Source organism: Seriola aureovittata, chromosome 6 (genome assembly GCF_021018895.1).
Source record: "Seriola aureovittata isolate HTS-2021-v1 ecotype China chromosome 6, ASM2101889v1, whole genome shotgun sequence".
NCBI classification, from domain to species: domain Eukaryota; kingdom Metazoa; phylum Chordata; class Actinopteri; order Carangiformes; family Carangidae; genus Seriola; species Seriola aureovittata.
The window spans coordinates 25151798-25171067 of NC_079369.1; the positions used below are offsets into that span (position 1 = coordinate 25151798).

General features: G+C 41.4%; 1 protein-coding gene across 1 annotated transcript in view; it reads left to right on the plus strand.

The window, feature by feature from the left end:
* The window catches only part of zc3h3 (zinc finger CCCH-type containing 3), a 60144-nt gene that overhangs the window by 13943 nt on the left and 26931 nt on the right, over window positions 1–19270 (plus strand). The gene's annotated exons all lie outside the window — the stretch shown is intronic.

The window sequence follows — 19270 nt, forward strand, 5'->3', positions numbered from 1 at the left end:
ATCATGGACAGGTGTAAACTGAGTTACAGATCTGTCCTGAAAGCCAGTCTCTTCTTACAGTTTTGGTCTTATTTTTGGCAGCAACGTGTAATTTTTCTTTTTTATAGTTGCAGATTGACAGAACCAGAAGACCATCGACATGGCCATTGAGAAGTTTATGTATTTAAATGCTTTGAGTTGCTATTGGTATTGTTGATATTGCTATTGATTGTGTTACAGTCTGTACAGCATATGACACCATCTGGCCTCAGACCCTCGCAACACTCATGCCTTATTGAAAAAGCTGCCTTTTGCTCACGACTTTCATTAGTCATTTATTAATGGCCTCATCAGAGGAAGGTATAAAAGTTCTCATAGGAGGCTATTCCTAAATTTCATGAGTAATGAAATGATCATACTCGTTTTAAACAAATCCCCATGTTAGCTAAATGTATTTGAAAGAGAAAACAAAGACATAAACAGTCTGTTAAAATTCACAGATTGACAGTTTTGTCCTGCTGTTTTTACCAAAGTTGTGTGTAAACAATTTTCCTGGGCAATGAAATATAATTACCTACACTCTGGGTGTTTCTCCCCAAATAAAGTGATTTAGATAATCTGGATTAACTGTCGGCTGGTTAATAATCTGACAGCTCATGTTTTTTGCCCTGCTGAACTTTGTTTCAAGGGGGGTGACAAATTAAAGGAAAATCCAACATAAAGTATCTTAGCAAGGTGTTGTTCCACCTTGTGCCGCCAGAACAGCTTCAGTGCTCCTTGGCATTGATTGTACAAGTCTCTGAACTCCACTGGAGGGATGAACATTCTTCCTAAAGATATTCCCTCATTTGGTGTTTTGATGATGGTGGTAGAGAGAGCTAACACGTCACTCCCAAGATCTCCCATTGGTGTTGATCTGGTTTGAGATCTGGTGACTGTGAAGGTCATAGCATATGATTCACATCATTTTCACACTCATCAAACCATTCAGTGACCCCTTATGCCCTGTGGATGGAGGCATAGTCATCATATTACTATAAAATACTATTACTATTGGAATGTGACAAATAAAACTTAAAAAACATTTTAAAAAACGATAATCTAATCATATATTATCAAAAAAAAGAACTGAAACCTAAAGTACAACAAAATAACTATTTTATATAAGAACCCGCCCCTGCCTGCACACCGCCATGATAATATCATATATCGCCATATTTGGGTTGGACTGTATCAAGATACTAAAGACTTAATGTTACCAGATCTCAGCAATGACTTTGGTGAGTATGGTGTATGACTGGTTGAAGTGTTGGCGAAAACTACAGAAACAAGACTTAAGTAAGGAAAGGTTTCCTTTATATTTCATTCATCTGTTTCTCCCTCTTCCTCAATCTCACTTAACTTCCCCTCCATTCAGCCTCCCACCTCCTCACCCTCCTCCCATCATCACATCACCCACACCCTCAGTGTTTTCATGTGTCCCTCCCTACCTCCCCCGCCCCTGGTTCCGCATGGCCTCAGATGTGTTTTGGTATTTAATAATGGATGATTGTTTGTGTTTGTCAGTCAGCACGCTGTTGTTAAAGGGTTTTAAGATAACTGCTAATTCCAGCAGGGCTGTATTGATTAGCCGCGCTGGGTGCAGATTGTTTTATAGCCCGAGAAGAATGCTGCATCCCCCTCCATCATCCCCTTCCCATGCTCCCTCAGTACCCTCTCCCTCGCCTCTCCCTTCGTCAAGGGTCTCTCTCGCTCTCTGGTTGAATAATTAATGCTTAACCTATTTAATTAGTGAGATTTGCTCTGAACAGAAGTAGAGTAATTGAGTCCTCAACTCTGTGTGTGGTTGGGGGAAGTCTGTTGGTGTTTTCCTTGGCTGTGTGTATCCATCGCACTTCCTCCTGCACTCTCAGTTAAAACAGCTTGTATGATTTACAGTAGCGCTGTGGCTTCGATGTGACTGTCAGTGAGTTGGTATTAGCGGCGTTGGCATATCTTGTAGCGTAGGCGTAACCAGTTTGGTATGGCAACTCCGGCGCGGGAAGCTGTGGTTGTGTTCAGCAGCCGTCATGCCAGCAGGGCATCAGGGAGTCAGCAGCAATAGGTGGAGAGCTCAGACTATGAGCTGTGGTCATGATATTAATAACCAGCACTACAGGCCAAAACAATGATGAAGGATTTGTTGATCATCTTTGGTTTTGTAACTGAGGCTCAGCATGTAGACCCTGCATTCTGATTGGATAAACTGTGATCCAGTGTGACATTCGTTTGGCTGTTGAGATTTTGAGACACTGAAAATGTGGCAGTGACAGTTTGAGACACTGATATTTTCAATTCAGCACAGCAATTTATTAATTATTACCTACATGTATATATACCCCTTTATTAACCACTTCTAACTGAAGTTAATGCCTCAGGTGAAACAGATCCCAAAATGTCAACAATAAATTACAGTTCAGAAAATATTATTTATGAGTATATGTGGAAATTCTGTGGTTTGACTTATATGTGTCAGATGTACATTGTTGTAGAGCTCGAGATCAATAAGTTAATGTTTAGTCCATAAAATGTGAGAAACTGCTCCTTCCAATTTTTCAATATCCAGGGTGACATCTTCAAATGTTTTTAAAAATGTGTTTCTGTCCAGCCAACATCCAAAACCCAAAGATATTGAATTTAATTATATAAAACAGAACAGCAGCACATCCTAACAAATTAGAAACTGGGAACATAGAATTTTAAATTATTTTAGAAATTAATTGATTAACTGATGGTTGTTTTTTGATTTTTTCCCTACAATCAGATGATTGTTTCAGCGCTAAATGTAAAAAATGAACAAGTAAATTTAATAATTTGTTGATGTCTTGATGATTAGTTGGTCTGTTCCTAATTTAAAGCCTGGCAGGTGGTTGGTTATCAGCAGTGGTTGGAGTCTGCTGGCAGCGATAAAGGTTTGACTGTGGTCCCACGTTGGCTAACAGTTGAGATGACACTGATTGGTCAGAGAAGACCGCCGGTCTCCGTTCCACCACGTCGTCTTGGCCCACTGTGACTTGGCATGAAAGCCCAGAATCGGGGGTCAGTACTATTTATACTCACCTGTGAGTAGGTCAGGGTGTACAGCCAGATTTGGGACACGTGCGCAGACACACACACATACACACACTCACACTCTATCTCTTAAACACACGCCAGCACATGTACACATACTGTAAACTACAAGATCCTACTTCTGCACTGCTGCCAGTGAGCTGCAGAGGGGGCTCTGCACATGTTCACCGCTGCCTCAGCAACCTGAGCAACTGATGAACTCCTGCCTGATTTTATCTAATGCTGACAGTAACAAGTGGCATCAACAAGTGTCAAATAAATGAAACGTTAATGTGTGTATACGAGCAAGAAAAACAAGTGGCAAACAGTGTTAAAACACATAAAAGCTTATTAAAAGAAGGCATGGAATAACATCTAAAAACATTACAACAGCATTACAAAAACAGATGGTTTTAACAAAAATGAAACAACAAAAGGCAAATACAAGCGACAGCAATGCACACAACAAAATGTGCTAATATATCTTATGCAACACGGAAGCTTGGTAGAATTGCATATCACACAACATGTCACACAGAGCTGCTCAGAGTTGACTCGGGTAGCTGGTGGCTGCAGTGTTTCTTTGCTTCTATACCTCACTGTGTTAATCATTTTATCTGTGGATATGTTGCTCCAGGTGAACTGGTTTATTCATTGAAGCAGGGATATTGAGTTGCAGCGTATTAAAGCAGCATTTAAAAAGGTTGACCTTAACCAGAGTATGACAAATAGCCAGGTTGCATCATGAATGTAAACATAAGGTGCGTTTCCACCGCAGGAACTTCCCCCAGGAACCTTTTGAGGAACTATGTATATTTCCACTGCAGGAACCAGGGTCTAAATTTAGTTCCGTGGTAATTGATAGACCCCCAGAAAAGTCTCTGGTCGGGGGATAGTACTTTCCAAAGGTTCAGGAACTATGGGGGGTGTGGTCTGCAGTGCTGAACATTTCTCATTGGTCGAGTACTAGCTGCATTTTATTTCACCTGCCATGTTTTAAAGCCCGCAGCTGCAAGCCGACTATTTTGTTTTGATTTGAGACTGTTGACGTGCGTCTTTAATCCGCTTTGCAACTAACGCTCGCCTCCTTTCAAGCGTTGATTCAATGAATCCATTTGCAATGCAATAAGGCACGATCAACAGCAGCACAACTTGAATCTCCTCCACGTTAACAGGCTAACTGTAGTGTCGCACAAATGATGATGCTGGCCTGTCCGTCACTTTTATGGAGTCATCGTTGTTTTATAGCCGTCGTCTTCATCTTACTGCTACCTACTGGACTGAAGGTGTAGTGCATTTATTTATTAAGGCCGCGGTGGAAACGCAGACAACAATGGGCCACAGGAACCTTTTAGTTCCTGAAGAAAAGGTTAGTTCCATGTACTTAACTAAAAGTTCCTGGTACTTTTTGGTCGCAACGCGGCTATACTGGAATAGTCTTTCATGGAATACCTGCGTCTTCATCACTGACCAGGATTCTCACACAAAATTCTTGCACATTTACCTTTTTTTCTTTTTTTCACTTAACACTTCTTCGAGGTAAGGCATGCAAACACACTCATTCTTATTTCCATCCCTGAAATAAAAACTAAAAATGTTGTCTTCTCCTTGGTGGGCCACACTTTGCTGTGGGTCTGTGGAGGAGAGTAGAGAGTGACTGTGAGAGAGAGTACAGTATTGATCTGGGGCAGTTCATTTTCTGCTGTCCCTGGTGAGTTGCTCTGGGGGAAATGGCTAGTTTGTCTCCTGTCATTGTAGCTTCAGAGTTAAAGAGGAGTAAAGAAAAAAAGAAATGTGGGGGGGAAGAAAGCCACTTGTCTAACAAGAGCATCACGAGCACAAAGACTTCCTCAGTCACAGAGAAACCTCAGGATCAAACTGGGCTTAAAGTGTTATGTTTAATGCACAGGATTGATATACAGTCCCCTGGACACATGTTTATGTGCTTGCACGTGCACTTGTGTTATGTATCTACATGTGGGGCTAATATTGTGTGGGCTTTCCCGAAGAAGGCGATATTGATCACTTGCTGTTTACTGTCCCCTGCTCCCTCGTGAATTGCTCTGTGGGAAGTGGTTAATTTGTCTCCTGTCCAGGGGGCTTCTCTGTGTGTGTGTGTGTGTGTGTGTGTGTGTGTGTGTGTGTGTGTGTGTGTGTGTGTGTGTGTGTGTGTGTGTGTGTGTGTGTGTGTGTGTGTGTGTGTGTGTGTGTGTGTGTGTGTGTGTGTGTGTGCGTGCGTGCGTGCGTGTGCAGGCAGGCATATTTGTCACATGTGTGTATGCCTGTAGTGTGTGGTTAATTTGTGTCCTGTCTGTGGGGGGCTTAGCTGTTAAATACCTCACTCTGTCTCTGTGGCGACACACACTGATATCATTGATCGTCTTGTCCGATGACAGTAATGCTGGACTGATTGGCAAATAGCCGTCATTAACAATCTAAACTCTAATATAAATGCAAAAAAGTTAAAGATGGTGTATCTGAGGAAAACCAGATGTTTGTGATTTTAATATACATATAAAATGAATCATGTTTGGTGATTTTAAAATTAAATTAAAATGATTCCCAATGTTGATCATCAAACACAACAGAGACGCACTTTATACCCATATTCCACCTTTTAAACATTCCTAAAGTCCTGGTCTAAACATAAAAATCTTAACAAATATAGGCAAGAACAAACATGAATAAACAAAACAAGTATAGGCACACAAGTAAAAATCAGATCATTGTCATCTCATAATCCCTCTATAGTTTATCCCATAGAAACGCATACCACAGATAGAGCGTATTTCCAGGGACTAACACAGCCACAATCTAAAAATATTTAAACAATGACAACATAAGGAATATTTTCACACTTTAATGAAAAAAACTCTTTGAGAGGTGAAGGTGGAGTCATTGGTTAAAACCTCTACAACACGCTATAAGTGATGCAAAAGCTCTCAAGTCTAATGTCTTTCCATCAGGTTTATACCTCAAAACCATCTCATCATACTACGATTAAACTCAAAATCCAGGTCATCCAGTAAAATAAATAAGTCACATACATCCGTCCTGTTTCTGTTTCTTGTTCTTGTTCTGGAACCTCAGTCCCTCCTGCTTACACCTCCTGCTTACACCTCCTGCTTACAGCAGCCATCCTTTGCCTTCATGCTTGCATGTGGTGTTTTATAGCATATCTGCTCTCTTACAGTTTAGCTTGTGTACTGGAGGTTCATGACCTCTGGTCTATTTTGGTCAGGACATGCTTCTATTTTCTCACTTATCTGTCTCACATCGAGGCCTGTCTTTCAGTGAATTCTCGCTTTAATGAGTTTGTACATATAATAGCCAGTTTGGAGCAACATGTGTTGAATTACCACAGTAATGGGGACTGTGTAAATAATGCTCCGGCTTTGAGTGATGTCAATGGAAATATATTCCTGTGTTGAAAGGTGTACAGATACTAGACTGGTATTGCAATAATGTTGTTAAAAAACAGTTCTATACCTTATTTTATTAGTACAGATACTTTAAGAGTAACTGTGTTTTAATTAAGAGACGTATTTCCTGAGTTGCGTCAATGTGCCATAATGTGCGATAGTTCAGCAGTGTGTGTGTGCACTGCTCTGCTTCCACTCCCTGCAGGCATAGTGGGTGCCACGGCTTGTCGACAGAGTAGACGCACAAAACGAAAAGTGGCTTTATTTTGCTTAAATTGCCCACAGTCAGGCCAAGGCCACAGATGTTTTAAACCCACACAGAACAAGCAGGCCAACAAGCATCTCGCTGACCCGTTCAAAGAATTCAAATAGCAACAGGTTAGCAAATGTGACAAGATAATTACATCATGTCCATGATCTGAAATATAAGTGAAATGAGTGTGATTTATTTAGGACCATTGTTCCTACAGAGCTGCTTCAGCACAGATATATTTTTAAGATGTCTGTTTGATTGTTCACAACTTTAACTGAGATGAAAATCTGACCATATTTTAAGAAGAATTTATACTTAAATGCAGGTAATTCCAAAGAGTTCACTTACTTTTTCTTGCTACTGTAGAATAGGAACCGTTTGGAGAATAATAGTTGAAAGCATAACGTCAGAACCTACTAGCTAGACTTGGAGTCCCAGAGAAGAACAGCTATTTCTGTAAAAACTATTAAGTGTGATGGGTTTTTTCTATAGTCAAGGCAGGTTATGACTTCATGCATCAAGGAGTTTCAGGAAGTTATATTTTTGTATATTTTTTTCTAGTTCTCCACTTGAGTAATCTTTGTTTTAGTCAGTAAGCATAGTGTAGAACTGACAGTAAATATAATCTTGCTCTGTTGTAAATCCAATCTTAGCGTTATGGAGCTGAAGCCCTTCAGCTCTTATGTTAAGGTCTGGTGTGACTTTGAAGGACCTTTACCAGTTCCTATGCCTCTGTGTATGTGTTTGTGAGCGGACTGTGCCACTGGTTCAGCAGCGGTGTCCACTCTTAGCAGATGCCCGCTCCTCCTGGTTGCGATCAGCACTTTAGCGGGCTGCTGCCAGTTCTTCCTCGGCCCAAAGGGACCAATTAGGCGCCGGCAGCTGCACCGCGAATGCCACCACGGAACGAGGGTTCTGTGGGTGGGTGAGGATGCTGCACGAGAGAAGGGCAGATAGAGCTAAGGACACACATGTAGACATGGAGAGTAACAACATGGAGTTATTACAGAAAGGGTCCACAGCTTAGTCTAAAGAGGGGATGGTTTGGTGCGAGCAGAGAATGGAGAGCAGCTGATGGAGAAGAGAAAGGAGAGTAGTCAGAGGTGCACAGTATTTATTTGGATCCTGTCTTCTTAAGATCACCTGCTGGTCTTCTAAAGGATCAGAAAGAGTAGAGTGGAAGCCTCTTGGCCCCCTGCCCTCACCAAATTAGCACCCGAGACGAGAGGGGACTTGACTGTCCCTCATTGGACTGTTGTCCCCCTTTCTCCCCCCTGACCTTTAGCCCCTGAACCCTCACTTCACCCCGGTAAATGCAGTGCCACATCCAGAGCTTTGTGCCCCTGTTACTGAGCTGACTATGGCCTGGGGCCAGAGTGAACCATTAGCCACAAGTTCTGTAGTTATTCCAACAGGCCCTCTTCATTACATTGAGACTCAAAGGTCAAATATCACTGTCTTTTTATTACTGGACACACAAACCTTTATAGTTACACAGGGATGCCACTTTCTTATAGAAATACTGTCATCAAATGTTGTTATTATGTATAAACTACTGGCTCATTATTGTAAAGGGTGTAGAAGTAACAAAAGCAGATAAGTAACTTTTTAAATATATGAGTGATTAAAGTCTTAACAAAATAAGGATCATCATGATAAATCTTTTTTGAATAAGGCCGATGAAAAACAATGCTTTATTGTTCAAATGTATACCAGGATAAATCCCTTTAGATTTAACATGTTGAGTGCATGCCATAAAAACATGATATAAACAATAGCACAGCACTGCCTGGTAACAATAGAACAACCAGCAATTACCACAAAATCAACCAAACTGCATTAAAGAAACAAATAAGGTTAAACAGTAAAATGGCAGGATAGGCACAAGGAAGCATTAGAGAAAAAAAGGGATCATGCAACAAGGAGGTGGCAATCAATGTGGGTTTTAGATAAGAAAACTAAGCATTCGTAAATAAACCAAATGAGCACAACAATCAACTCTGTACAGGTAAATTATTCTAATCAAAAGCAGCTCTAAACATAAAAGCTTTTTTTTCCCCAATGTCCCTGTTGGCTATGGGACCAATAAAACTGTGCTCATCAGAGCCTCAGTGAGTAATGGGAAGTGTAAGAGAAAAACAAACACAATACAGACACACAATACAGACAGGGTGCTGTGCGGGCCAGTTCTCCAAGACACCAAACTGGGAAAAACATTTTTATTGACTTGGCTATGCACAGGGACATTATCATGTTTAAAAGGTGGAAACAGAACATTGTCTAAAATATCGTGGTATGGTGTCATTGTATCAAGATTTCCTCTCGCTGGAGCTAAGAGGCCTCAGACCAAGTCCATATTTTGTACAATTATGTCCAATTAACATCTTTCTCCCTGATCCGATGAAACGACGAGACATTTGGTCTTTAAAGATACAGTAAAAAAATTACATACACTGAAGAAGCTGGACTCAGCAATATGCTTTACTTAAATGATCAACTGATTATCAAAGTAGATGACACTTTGTGTCAATTAATCGACTAATCAACTCTAGATAAAAGGAAAAAGACAAGAGGAAAGGTAGATGAAGGTGGTTGACTGACAGTGTGAGAGCTAAGTGGCAAACTGATGCCAGTGTTTTTGTTCCCTGACCTTGAAGGAGAGCAGCCTAAACTTTATCCTTTGAAAGATGTGCCCCTGCTTACAGTCGAGTGTAAAGTATACCTAAATACTCCTCATGAGTAACCTCGTCCTCTTGCCGACACCCCCCCCCCCTTAACACTTTGACACATTCGTGATGTTTGTGTCTCTCCCAACGGGCTTGTACGTCAACTCCTTGTCTCTCACTCAGTGAAACAGAAGTTGAGGGCCGGTGTGGGGCCGGCTGACTGGGGTCCATCACTCACTGGCCCAAAAGAATAAGCAGCATGATGGATGCGCACCAGGTTGGCAACTGCAACCAGAACCTCAGTCCTGGTCTAAACTACACTACTAAGCCACCTCTGCTCCCTGAGTGTGTGTGTATGGGGTGACTGACATACAGTACCACTGGGCCTTGCATATGTCCTCAACCCATCAGTCAGTATGATGAAACACAGTCAAACCAACATACTGTACGTCCAAACACCAGCTCCTCTTTCTCAACATTACTTTATTTCAGCGCAAGTGTTGTCAGCCAAGACATCTAAGCACAAACTATTTCTGAGTATAAAAACAAGGCTTCTCAACACAGTTGACAGGTGTTGATGGCAGGTGGAACCAGGAAACACACCAGTCAACCAGTTTTTATCTTAAATATAAGAAGAAAAAAAATCATAATGACAATTAGCCAATATTTGTTTTTTAGACCCCTTCAACCTGTAGTAACAAATCTGTTGTCCACCTGGGGGCAGTGGAAACAAGTTGTGAACACAACATTGACATATCATCACCTTTTAAGTTAAGATATTGTAAATTTGTTAGCAAACTGTTGCCTATTTACAATTCCAGCAGTTACAAAGCAACATTATCATTCATTTGGAGTCATGCTTGTGAATGTAAGTCCTATACTCTGTTTTTTGCTCTGGTTTTGGTCTCCACCACCTCCTGAGGGTAATCTCTGGCTCTTTAGCTGCTAAATGCTCCACTATGTTCACCAGCTGCTCTCTAACTGTGTCTGTCTGCTGTTTGCTGCTGAGCAGGTAGTGGACAGTATCTTTTTGGAGCTTTTTACTCTAAAATATGAGAGAGGTGAGAGTGAACCAGAACAGTATAAGTGAATAAAAAATCTAATTAAAGGTCCATATAGTATAAAGGTAGATGTCCTTGTGTTGTTTGATTATAAAGCAGGTCTAGGTTCTATATTAATACTGTGAAAGTATCAAAGCCTCAGTCCACAGAGAAATGCACACAGCCTGTATTCAGAAACTGAGCCTTAAAACCAGCCGTCAGGCCTTCTGGAACTTTGTGATGTCACAACACACCATCAAACCTTACAGGATTTGGTTTTTTTTTCAGCATTTTTGATTCAGCATTAAAAAAAAAATACAACAAAATCAACAAAAAACTTCTCAGACGCACCTATAGCGTTTGTCCACACATCTTCCCCCTCTTTCTTCTCTCTCACTCAGACCCGGGGCTGCTCACTCGCTCACGATTTTGATGTGTATTGTTCGGGGCAGAGGTTCACATCCCTTGTGGAATCTGCTGTTGCCCTTTAGGGATGCGTTCACTTAACCTTCAAGTGCCCCCGTCATGCCTGGAAAAGGTTTTTATGACTCACACTTATCCCCCAAGCTTTTCACTCTCTCCCACCAGCACACGCACCCCTGCCTTCCCTCTTGATACTCACAAACAGATGCACATATAACGTATGTAATAATAGCAGTCCTTAAGTGGACAAAGCCCCGGGCTCTTCCTCTTGATGCGTCTAATGGGAGCTGCTGATTGACAGCCACAGTCATCCCTTTGACCAAACATGACACTGAGTGTGTGACACACATGTCATGGGACACACATGAAATGTTTGTGGCGAATCACAACCTCACGGAGTCCTGATCACCACTAAAGATTGTGTCAGCTCTTGGGGTCGGGGTCAGGGTCAAGGTTGAGTTCACAGGAAATGCGTGTTTTCATCATGTCTTATTTAAGTTATTGATGTTCTTTATGGCGATGGGAGCATATAGCTACTCTGGAAAAGCACACATAGGGGCTATTATCATTTAATTATTCATCAAGGATGTTGTCAGGTCTCCTTGCATATTGTTCAACATTTGGAAAACTACTTAGACATGTGGTCTTTAAAGTGTGGAGAAAAAGTCTGTCTGTGTTTTATCTTTTGATTAAGGTGATATAAAAATGTTTTAAAAATGTACAGCAGATCCATTATGTAATGATATAATCTTAATGCTGATTACACATCACAGTCAAGTAGGGTTATGTGTGGCCCTGAGCTTAATTGCAATACTTCCTAAACTTACCTAAACCCCCAAAGACTGGGAATCAAACCTTGATATATTTGGTTCAGTCCAACTACAAGACAGCTGCCACTAAATGTGTTTTCTATTCACAGTCGTGCTTGCTTGTTCTTTCTAATGACTCCAGTTTTCATTCACAATTAGCTGCTTGTGTGAAGACAGAATTTAACATTTGAGAACTTTTTTCACTGAATATTTCTGGAAATACTCATTTTCTTCCCAGGAGGTATGTAAGAAGATCAGTCCCCCTCTCATGTGTCTGAGTTGAGTATGAAGCTAAAACAAGGCAGAAATATTTAGCCTGACTATGTCCAAAGTACAAAGTAACCTTTACAACACCTCAAAAACTCACTTATTGTATTTAATTTGTTTGGTAAACAAATAGAAAGGTAAAAATGAGACTCAGCTCTCATATAGGCGCTAGTGTTAAGAATTTTAAATGATAGAAGATAGATTTCATTTTTTTGTTTCTGTTGTTAAAAATCTGTACAAATCATTTACTTAATATAGCATTGCTATGGCAACAAGCTACCAGCACACATTTGTGTTTGCATTTGCCTGAGCGGAAGAATTTTCCCTCCCTTGGTCAGCTGGTATATGTTACAGCTGATGGCTCCACTGCGATGATGGATGAGACCACAAGCCAGACCACAACCCCCCCACCCCACCACCAACCCCCACCCCAATCATCACCACCACCACCACCCTCCTACCCAAAACACACTCATCCCCCTTGAACACGCCTCTCTGTGGTGACATCACCACCACATTGGCTGTCAGTGGCTGCTGATGGCATGCACCAGGGGCCTCCTGTGTCAGTATGTGGCCCCATGCAGCCGTCAGCCTGTCAGTTCATGTCAGCCCAGCTCTTCATCCACATACACACCAATGGAGCCTCTGAGTATTCCTCTAAAAAGATTCCATCAGACAGAAATAACTTTCTTAAATATAATACCATTTATTCTCTGGCATCTGACTGTGTTAATTCAGTAATGACACAGTATAGACCTGAAGAGCAATTGATTAATGTTAGGCCATCTGTTATCATTTATGTTACATTATGTATTATCTCCTTCTGAACACCTCCAAGACCAAAGAGATTTTCATTGACTTTCGGAGGTCTAGGCCCATCCTTTAGCCAGTCAACATTCGAGGGAAGAACATTGAGGTGGTGCACACTTATAAATACCTAGGTGTGCACCTGAACAGTAAACTGGACTGGTGCCTGAGCACAGATTCCATCTACCTGAAGGGACAGAGCCGGCTCTTTTTCATCATAAAGCTCAGGTCCTTTGACGTCTGCAGTGAAATGCTGCACATGTTTTATCAGTCAGAGGTGGCCAGTGTACTCTTTTATGCTGCAGTCTGCTGGGGCAGCAGCATGTCTGACATGAACACAAAGAGACTGGACAAGCTGGTAAAAGAGACTGGGTCTGTGCTTGGCAACAGTCTGGACTCACTCAGGACTGTTGTGGAGAGACGCATGCAATGTAAGATGGAGGCCATCTTGGGCAATACCAACCATCCTCAGCTACAGCTACAGCAAACGTTTCATCTCACTGCGCTGACAAACAGAGAGGTTCAGGAGATCCTTTGTTCCCACTGCCATCAGGCTATACAACACCTCAGCCACAGGAAGTGGACTAATCTAATTATTATTGATTATTAACTGTTATTATTATTATCAACAATGAGCTAATGGACGCATGAATTTCCCCTAGGGGATAAATTAAGTATCTATCTATCCATCCAGTAGTGCTGTTTTTAGTCTGCAGTAATGAATAAAGGTCATATGCAGTATTACTTAAAGGAAGTACACAACATATTCTCAAGCATCCTTAAAGCTCCACTTAATTTTAATGTTAAAATGAAATAAGTGAGACTTGTAATGATGAACCCACAGAGAACTCTGCAGCTCTGTGGAGCTTTTTAGCCTCTTTAAGCTCATAGTTTTGGTTTTATGACACATTTACTACTGTATGGTTCAGTCTCAGTGCTGTCATCAACCCTGTGTCTTAGTCTGCAGCATGTGTGAATGGACAATCTTTTGCTAACACCTTAATCATAACAACTTTGTAAGCCAATAATATGCGAGGGCTGTTTTTCCTTTGTTCCTCTGCCCCTTAATGGCTTGGATGCATGGATGGTAGTTGCTGTGGGAACACGGTGCATGGTGTAGGACATTTCATATAATATCATTATTTTCACAACCATGTGGCAAAACAGTACACTATAGTTTGTCAGATACTGGCTTTTTGAGACCAATATCAACATAAAATTTTGCTTAAGATTTAAATTACCAATACATTTCTTTTCATAAAAACAAATAGATTTATTATTATTATTATTATTATTATTATTATTATTATAAAATTATTTTTTGATAATTTGGTAATTTTGGTAATTTTTAATTTATCCTTTTTAAAGGAGCTATTTGTAAGTTTTGCAATTGTTACATGGCCAACATTAGCATCTGATCTTCCCTGAAGATGTAGCGCTGACAAGAAACCACATTTGGCAGGCAGAGAAAACTTATAAATAGCCCCTTTTTAAAAAAAAAAAAAAATTAACTGAGGTATGTACTGAGCAGGATATTTGCTTATGTGATAAAATAAAATCAGCTGATATAAATATTGACAAATATTGAAATACATTTATTTTTAATTGTAGTGTTAAATGTCAGCGGCTATCAGGAAGTAAACTTGGACCCTTGCTACTTCCGAGCAATGGTATTCTGACCAAATGGTCCATATATTCACTAGTTACATATCTATCAAGCCACCACATGACACAATAAACACACAGACACACATCTGGACCCTTACAGCAGGTCAGTAATTACAAATGGATCCACATCCTGCAGCATTCAACATAGCGACCTTGTCTATCATGTTAGAAAACTGACGTACACTCTGAGACTGTACAGACAGAGATGGCTCTAGCATTAAGCAGTAGTACATGGAAGTGAGTTCGTGATTTTCTTAAAACAAGATGTTCAATTTGTTCACATGGAACGACTCCTGCAAAGCTCACATTCTAGTCGTACTCTGGGAGTACATGATATACTGCGATGAGTTACAGGATGCAGTATTTTTAAGACCATGGAATGCAGTTCTCTGTTGGCAGGCTGGGGCATCAAACTCTGTTGACATCTCTGGGTAGTCTGTCAGAAAGTATCACTGGGTGTCAAACACGCAGAGATCATATTATCATAACCGCTCTGGCTTACAGCAGGTTATTAAATCGTGGTAACTCCCTTGTTAAGTCTGATGTTAGCATGGCACCGCTGTCTTCTGTAAGAGCGGCAGAGCAGTGGGAGTCAGAAGATGAGCCCCAGGGGACGGGAACATGGGATGGCAGGGGGAACAGGCGCTGTCAATAATAAGATTTATTATCCATTGGGTCGTCCCTGGGAGGGGGCAGATGGAGACCGCTGTTCCCTGGAATTAGCCGTCAGGTATGGAGGGAGAGACTGCTGGGGGGGGGGGATCCCTAAGAGGATGGTGGAGGGGAGGTGTAGTGCAGTGGCCTGTCAGTATCCCCAGTCAGAGGGCTGAGGATAGAGAGATAGAGAGCATGGAAGTATGAAAGCTCTGAAGTGGAAGACAACTTTACTCAAAGTCTCGTCCACACCGCTTAGACAAGGCTCAGTCGTCTTAGGGATGTGACTCGAGTTCAACACTCGCAGATCCACTTATGTGATGCAACATCTGCTGCTAAATGTTGATAAAGCAGCATCTACATTAGTAATTTGTCACAAGTTTTGAGTGGATTCCTCTTTTGGAAGAGGATCAGACCTGTTATATTGCAAAGAGGATAAAAATAAAACTTGTTTTGAAGGGTGGGTTCACCCATATTACTTTCAGTGGTCTCTATCCATGCAGATCCCTGTGGTTTTACTTGCCCAGATTTTTAGATACTTGTCAGATTTCTGCCTCCAGTCTTTTACAATGGAGACGAGTGGAATTTAGTTTTGAAAATGGATAATTACAGTTTCTTGGATCTTATTTTCATAGCATTGGCCATCATTTATAACAGTTCTGATTACTCAACAAAAGTGGTTGCTTGAAACAGGGCTTCATTGCTTAAAAGATGACCAACAGGGAAGAAATACAAGCAGTGAGACAGTCAGACTTCCCACTTTTTAAAATGTAAATATTGGTTGTTATTTAGTCGGTTCCAAATTGCTTTAATCATCAAAATGGTATGACTCCAAGCTTATTGATCCCTTTTATTGATGCTGGCATGTTTTTTTCTTCTGTTGATGATTTCAAATTAGGGTCGGAACACCAGCAACATGCCAAAACATTTTTCTACCCAACATTGGCTTAAACTCCAGGAATGCTGTGTACTTCAGACTGTTCACACGAATGCTTCCCAGTCAGGCAGCACATTCATTACTGAGGTTAAATATCATGAACACCATCTTAATTAGCGCCATATTAATACGTAAGTAATATTAAAAAAATATTTAGTTAAGGGAGTCGATATAGAATTGGACTGGTAAGATGAATAAATAATAACATTGGTATCAATCAAATGTTATCAACAAATCCAAAACTATCTGCACGGGTAGATTCCACCAGAGTGAGAAAATGTGTTGCACCAACCCTTTACTGTAGCCCTGGTAGTAGAAGGCAGGCTACTTGCAGAAGGAGCGATGAGTGCGGCGTGGAGCCACCGGAGTAGATTATCTGCAGGTTCACAGCAGCGAGTCAGCGAGAGATGGATGGACGGTGTGTGAGCTGCATGCGTTTGCAAACGGTGTCTTCACAGCACAGGGCGCCACTTTGCACACTCCCCCCACTTTGCGAGGCAGGCCACTGTCAAAGGTCTATTAAGGGAAGATTGAGACCCCAGGTGTATACGTGTGAGTAAGTGTGTGTTTGTGTGTGAGCGCGTGTGTTCACATGCTCATTGGTCATGGTCCTATAGTGGAAGATTGAGACCCCATTGCTCCCAGAGCCACTCAACCAACACAACCTGCAGTGGTTTACAATCAGAGCAACACCGTCCATCCATCCCTGCTGACGCTTACACACACACACACACACACACACACACACACACACACACACGCTGAGAGATACACACCAATGGTGCAGCTCACTATAGATGTCATTAAACAGTAGCCAAGGTGGAACAGCTGTGTGACAGTGTCGTGGACATGGCAGGTGTTGTGAGGTTTCGAACGAGGGTTTAGAGGCAGATTGAGGTGCAGGTTAGGGATGCAGGGGGGAGGAGGGTGTGTGTGTGAGGGGGGGGGGTAAGAGGTTGTGGGGTGGGGATTGTGGCAGCACCTTTGACAAGCCCTATTTGTCATCTGCCAAGACGCCCAAATAGCTCTGACTGCAATACAGATGGACTGTGGGACAAAAAGTGACTTCAAGCCAGGCAACTAATCCTGTACAAAACACCACTCCCTCCATAAACCTGCCCCCATATACTCTCCCTAGCTCTCTCTCTCTTGTGCTGTCTGTCTTTTATTCCAAGGTCTCTCTCTCATGCACCTAACACGCCCACAGATCTGGGGCTGGGTGATATGGCTGAAACACCTTAATGAGAATATTTTTTTCTCATTTTGATACATATCATAGTGTTGCATGTAAATCTGGAAAATCACGTATGAAATACTTGTACACTCTTCAGCACACTTGAATGCTCTTCAGCACAGACCTATGTTGCACTTTTCAACTTCAGAAACAACTTTACATGTGAAAGAAAACTAATACAACTGATAAGAGTTGATTAGTTAGTTTTTAATTGCAATCAGCTTGGATTTATCGAAGGATAATAAAATGATGTATAAAAATACTATAGTATGGGAACACAGCAACTTCACTCAAACAAAGTCAGATGTGTGGTCCGAAGATCCCCAGGGCTCCTGATACAGTTTCAACTTACACTTAAGAAAGAATAATAACCCTAGAACCCAATGTACAGACATTGTGAGCCTCTTCCTGAGTGTATATGTACAAGGCACAGTGTGTGTGTGTTTGTGTGTGTGTGTGTGTGTCCTAAACATGCAGCCAGTATCTAGCAGTGATTTGTTCAACAGTAAATGTTTGTCTGAGATGAATTCTCCAGCTGATCCAGAGCTGCATCCCGGCCGACAAATGAAACCAGCGCCTGAGGGGGAGTGAGAGTGGAGGGGAGGAGGGAGAGAGTGGGAGAGAGAGAGAGAGAACTGTGGAAAGTGGAAATCGAATCATTTTATTTGTCACTGCAGCCCTCGTGGTCATGGTTTGTTATTGGACGCTAATTAAAACGGCAACAATCCTGATAATTGGCAATTAAAGACATGTGAAAGAGGCGATTGGAAATGAGCTCCTCACCGAGTGTATAAACTCATTTGTTACCCCCCCCCCCCTTCACTCTGTCTCTTCTTTACTCATTATGGAGACAGAGTGCTGTCACTGACCACCACAGTGAAGGATTGGTACAAGGGGGAAAAGGTGGCGCAGATAATGACATTTTATTGTGTGTGTGGAATAATTTAAATGAATATGTTGAGCAGCTGATTCATGTTGCATTAAGTCTTTTCAGGATGCAGCAGCGGAAGGTTTTTTACCTCTCCATGAAATACTATACAGCTTGTGGCAAATTAATTCATAAAAGGCTTTTTACAAATGCAATTTTCCACAAAGCTTTTCATCCATGTGTGTGAAAGCTCATCAGTGAGGATATATTGGATCTTATTTATTTAGTTTTGGCTATTGTTTCTATTAGCAATAATAACATTGTACAGACCAAGTATGTCACGAGCAGTACTAGACTGGTAGTGATGAAAATGTGAAGAAAAGGCTCAAATGAAGAATTGGACGGTGGGTGGAGGTAGTTCACATCGATCAGACACTGAACTGACATCTGCCAGCAGCAGAGATGGGAACAGTTTTTAACAGGTGAGACAGTTGGCTCACAGAGGACGTGGCAAATACCCACAGTTATTTGGATTGAAATTTCTCTAAAATTCATTTTGAACAGAAAACAAATTGCAAAATTGAAAATGCTAACTAAAATTATTCCCCAAACTATCTGCTGTAAATGTCATCACGGTTATAGATACACAGTTAAATATGCCAAGCTCGGAGTTCATGTTAAATTATATTTTGACCTATCGCTAATGGGTATCAGGCTTTCGTCATAAATCTCCTGAAGCCTCTGACAGGTGACACCTTCTCAAGTCCTGACCTAACTCGAAGCTGCCTTTAAATCCTACACACGCCCGAGCAAAGAGCAGATGCTTGGCAGCATGACCTGGCCTCACGACTTGACCCACTGGACCTCTTCTTAACGATATTGCTGGGTCTGACTTCAATACAATTTCATCATAACTGATAGAAAGGAAAATAATTTAAATCTGTGAAACACCAGAATCCTCTAATCCTCCTCTACAACTACCCACAGTGACCCCACATTTCAGACTTCAGTAGAGAGGCTCCTGGCTCATGTAGTCTTTAATCTTGGTGAACAGGGACTGGGATGATCCACAATGCAAATTCTCTTCTTCGTGCGAGTATGTCAGCCAGCCCAGGCCATCATAAAACAACATGATGGATACACAGCCAAATAA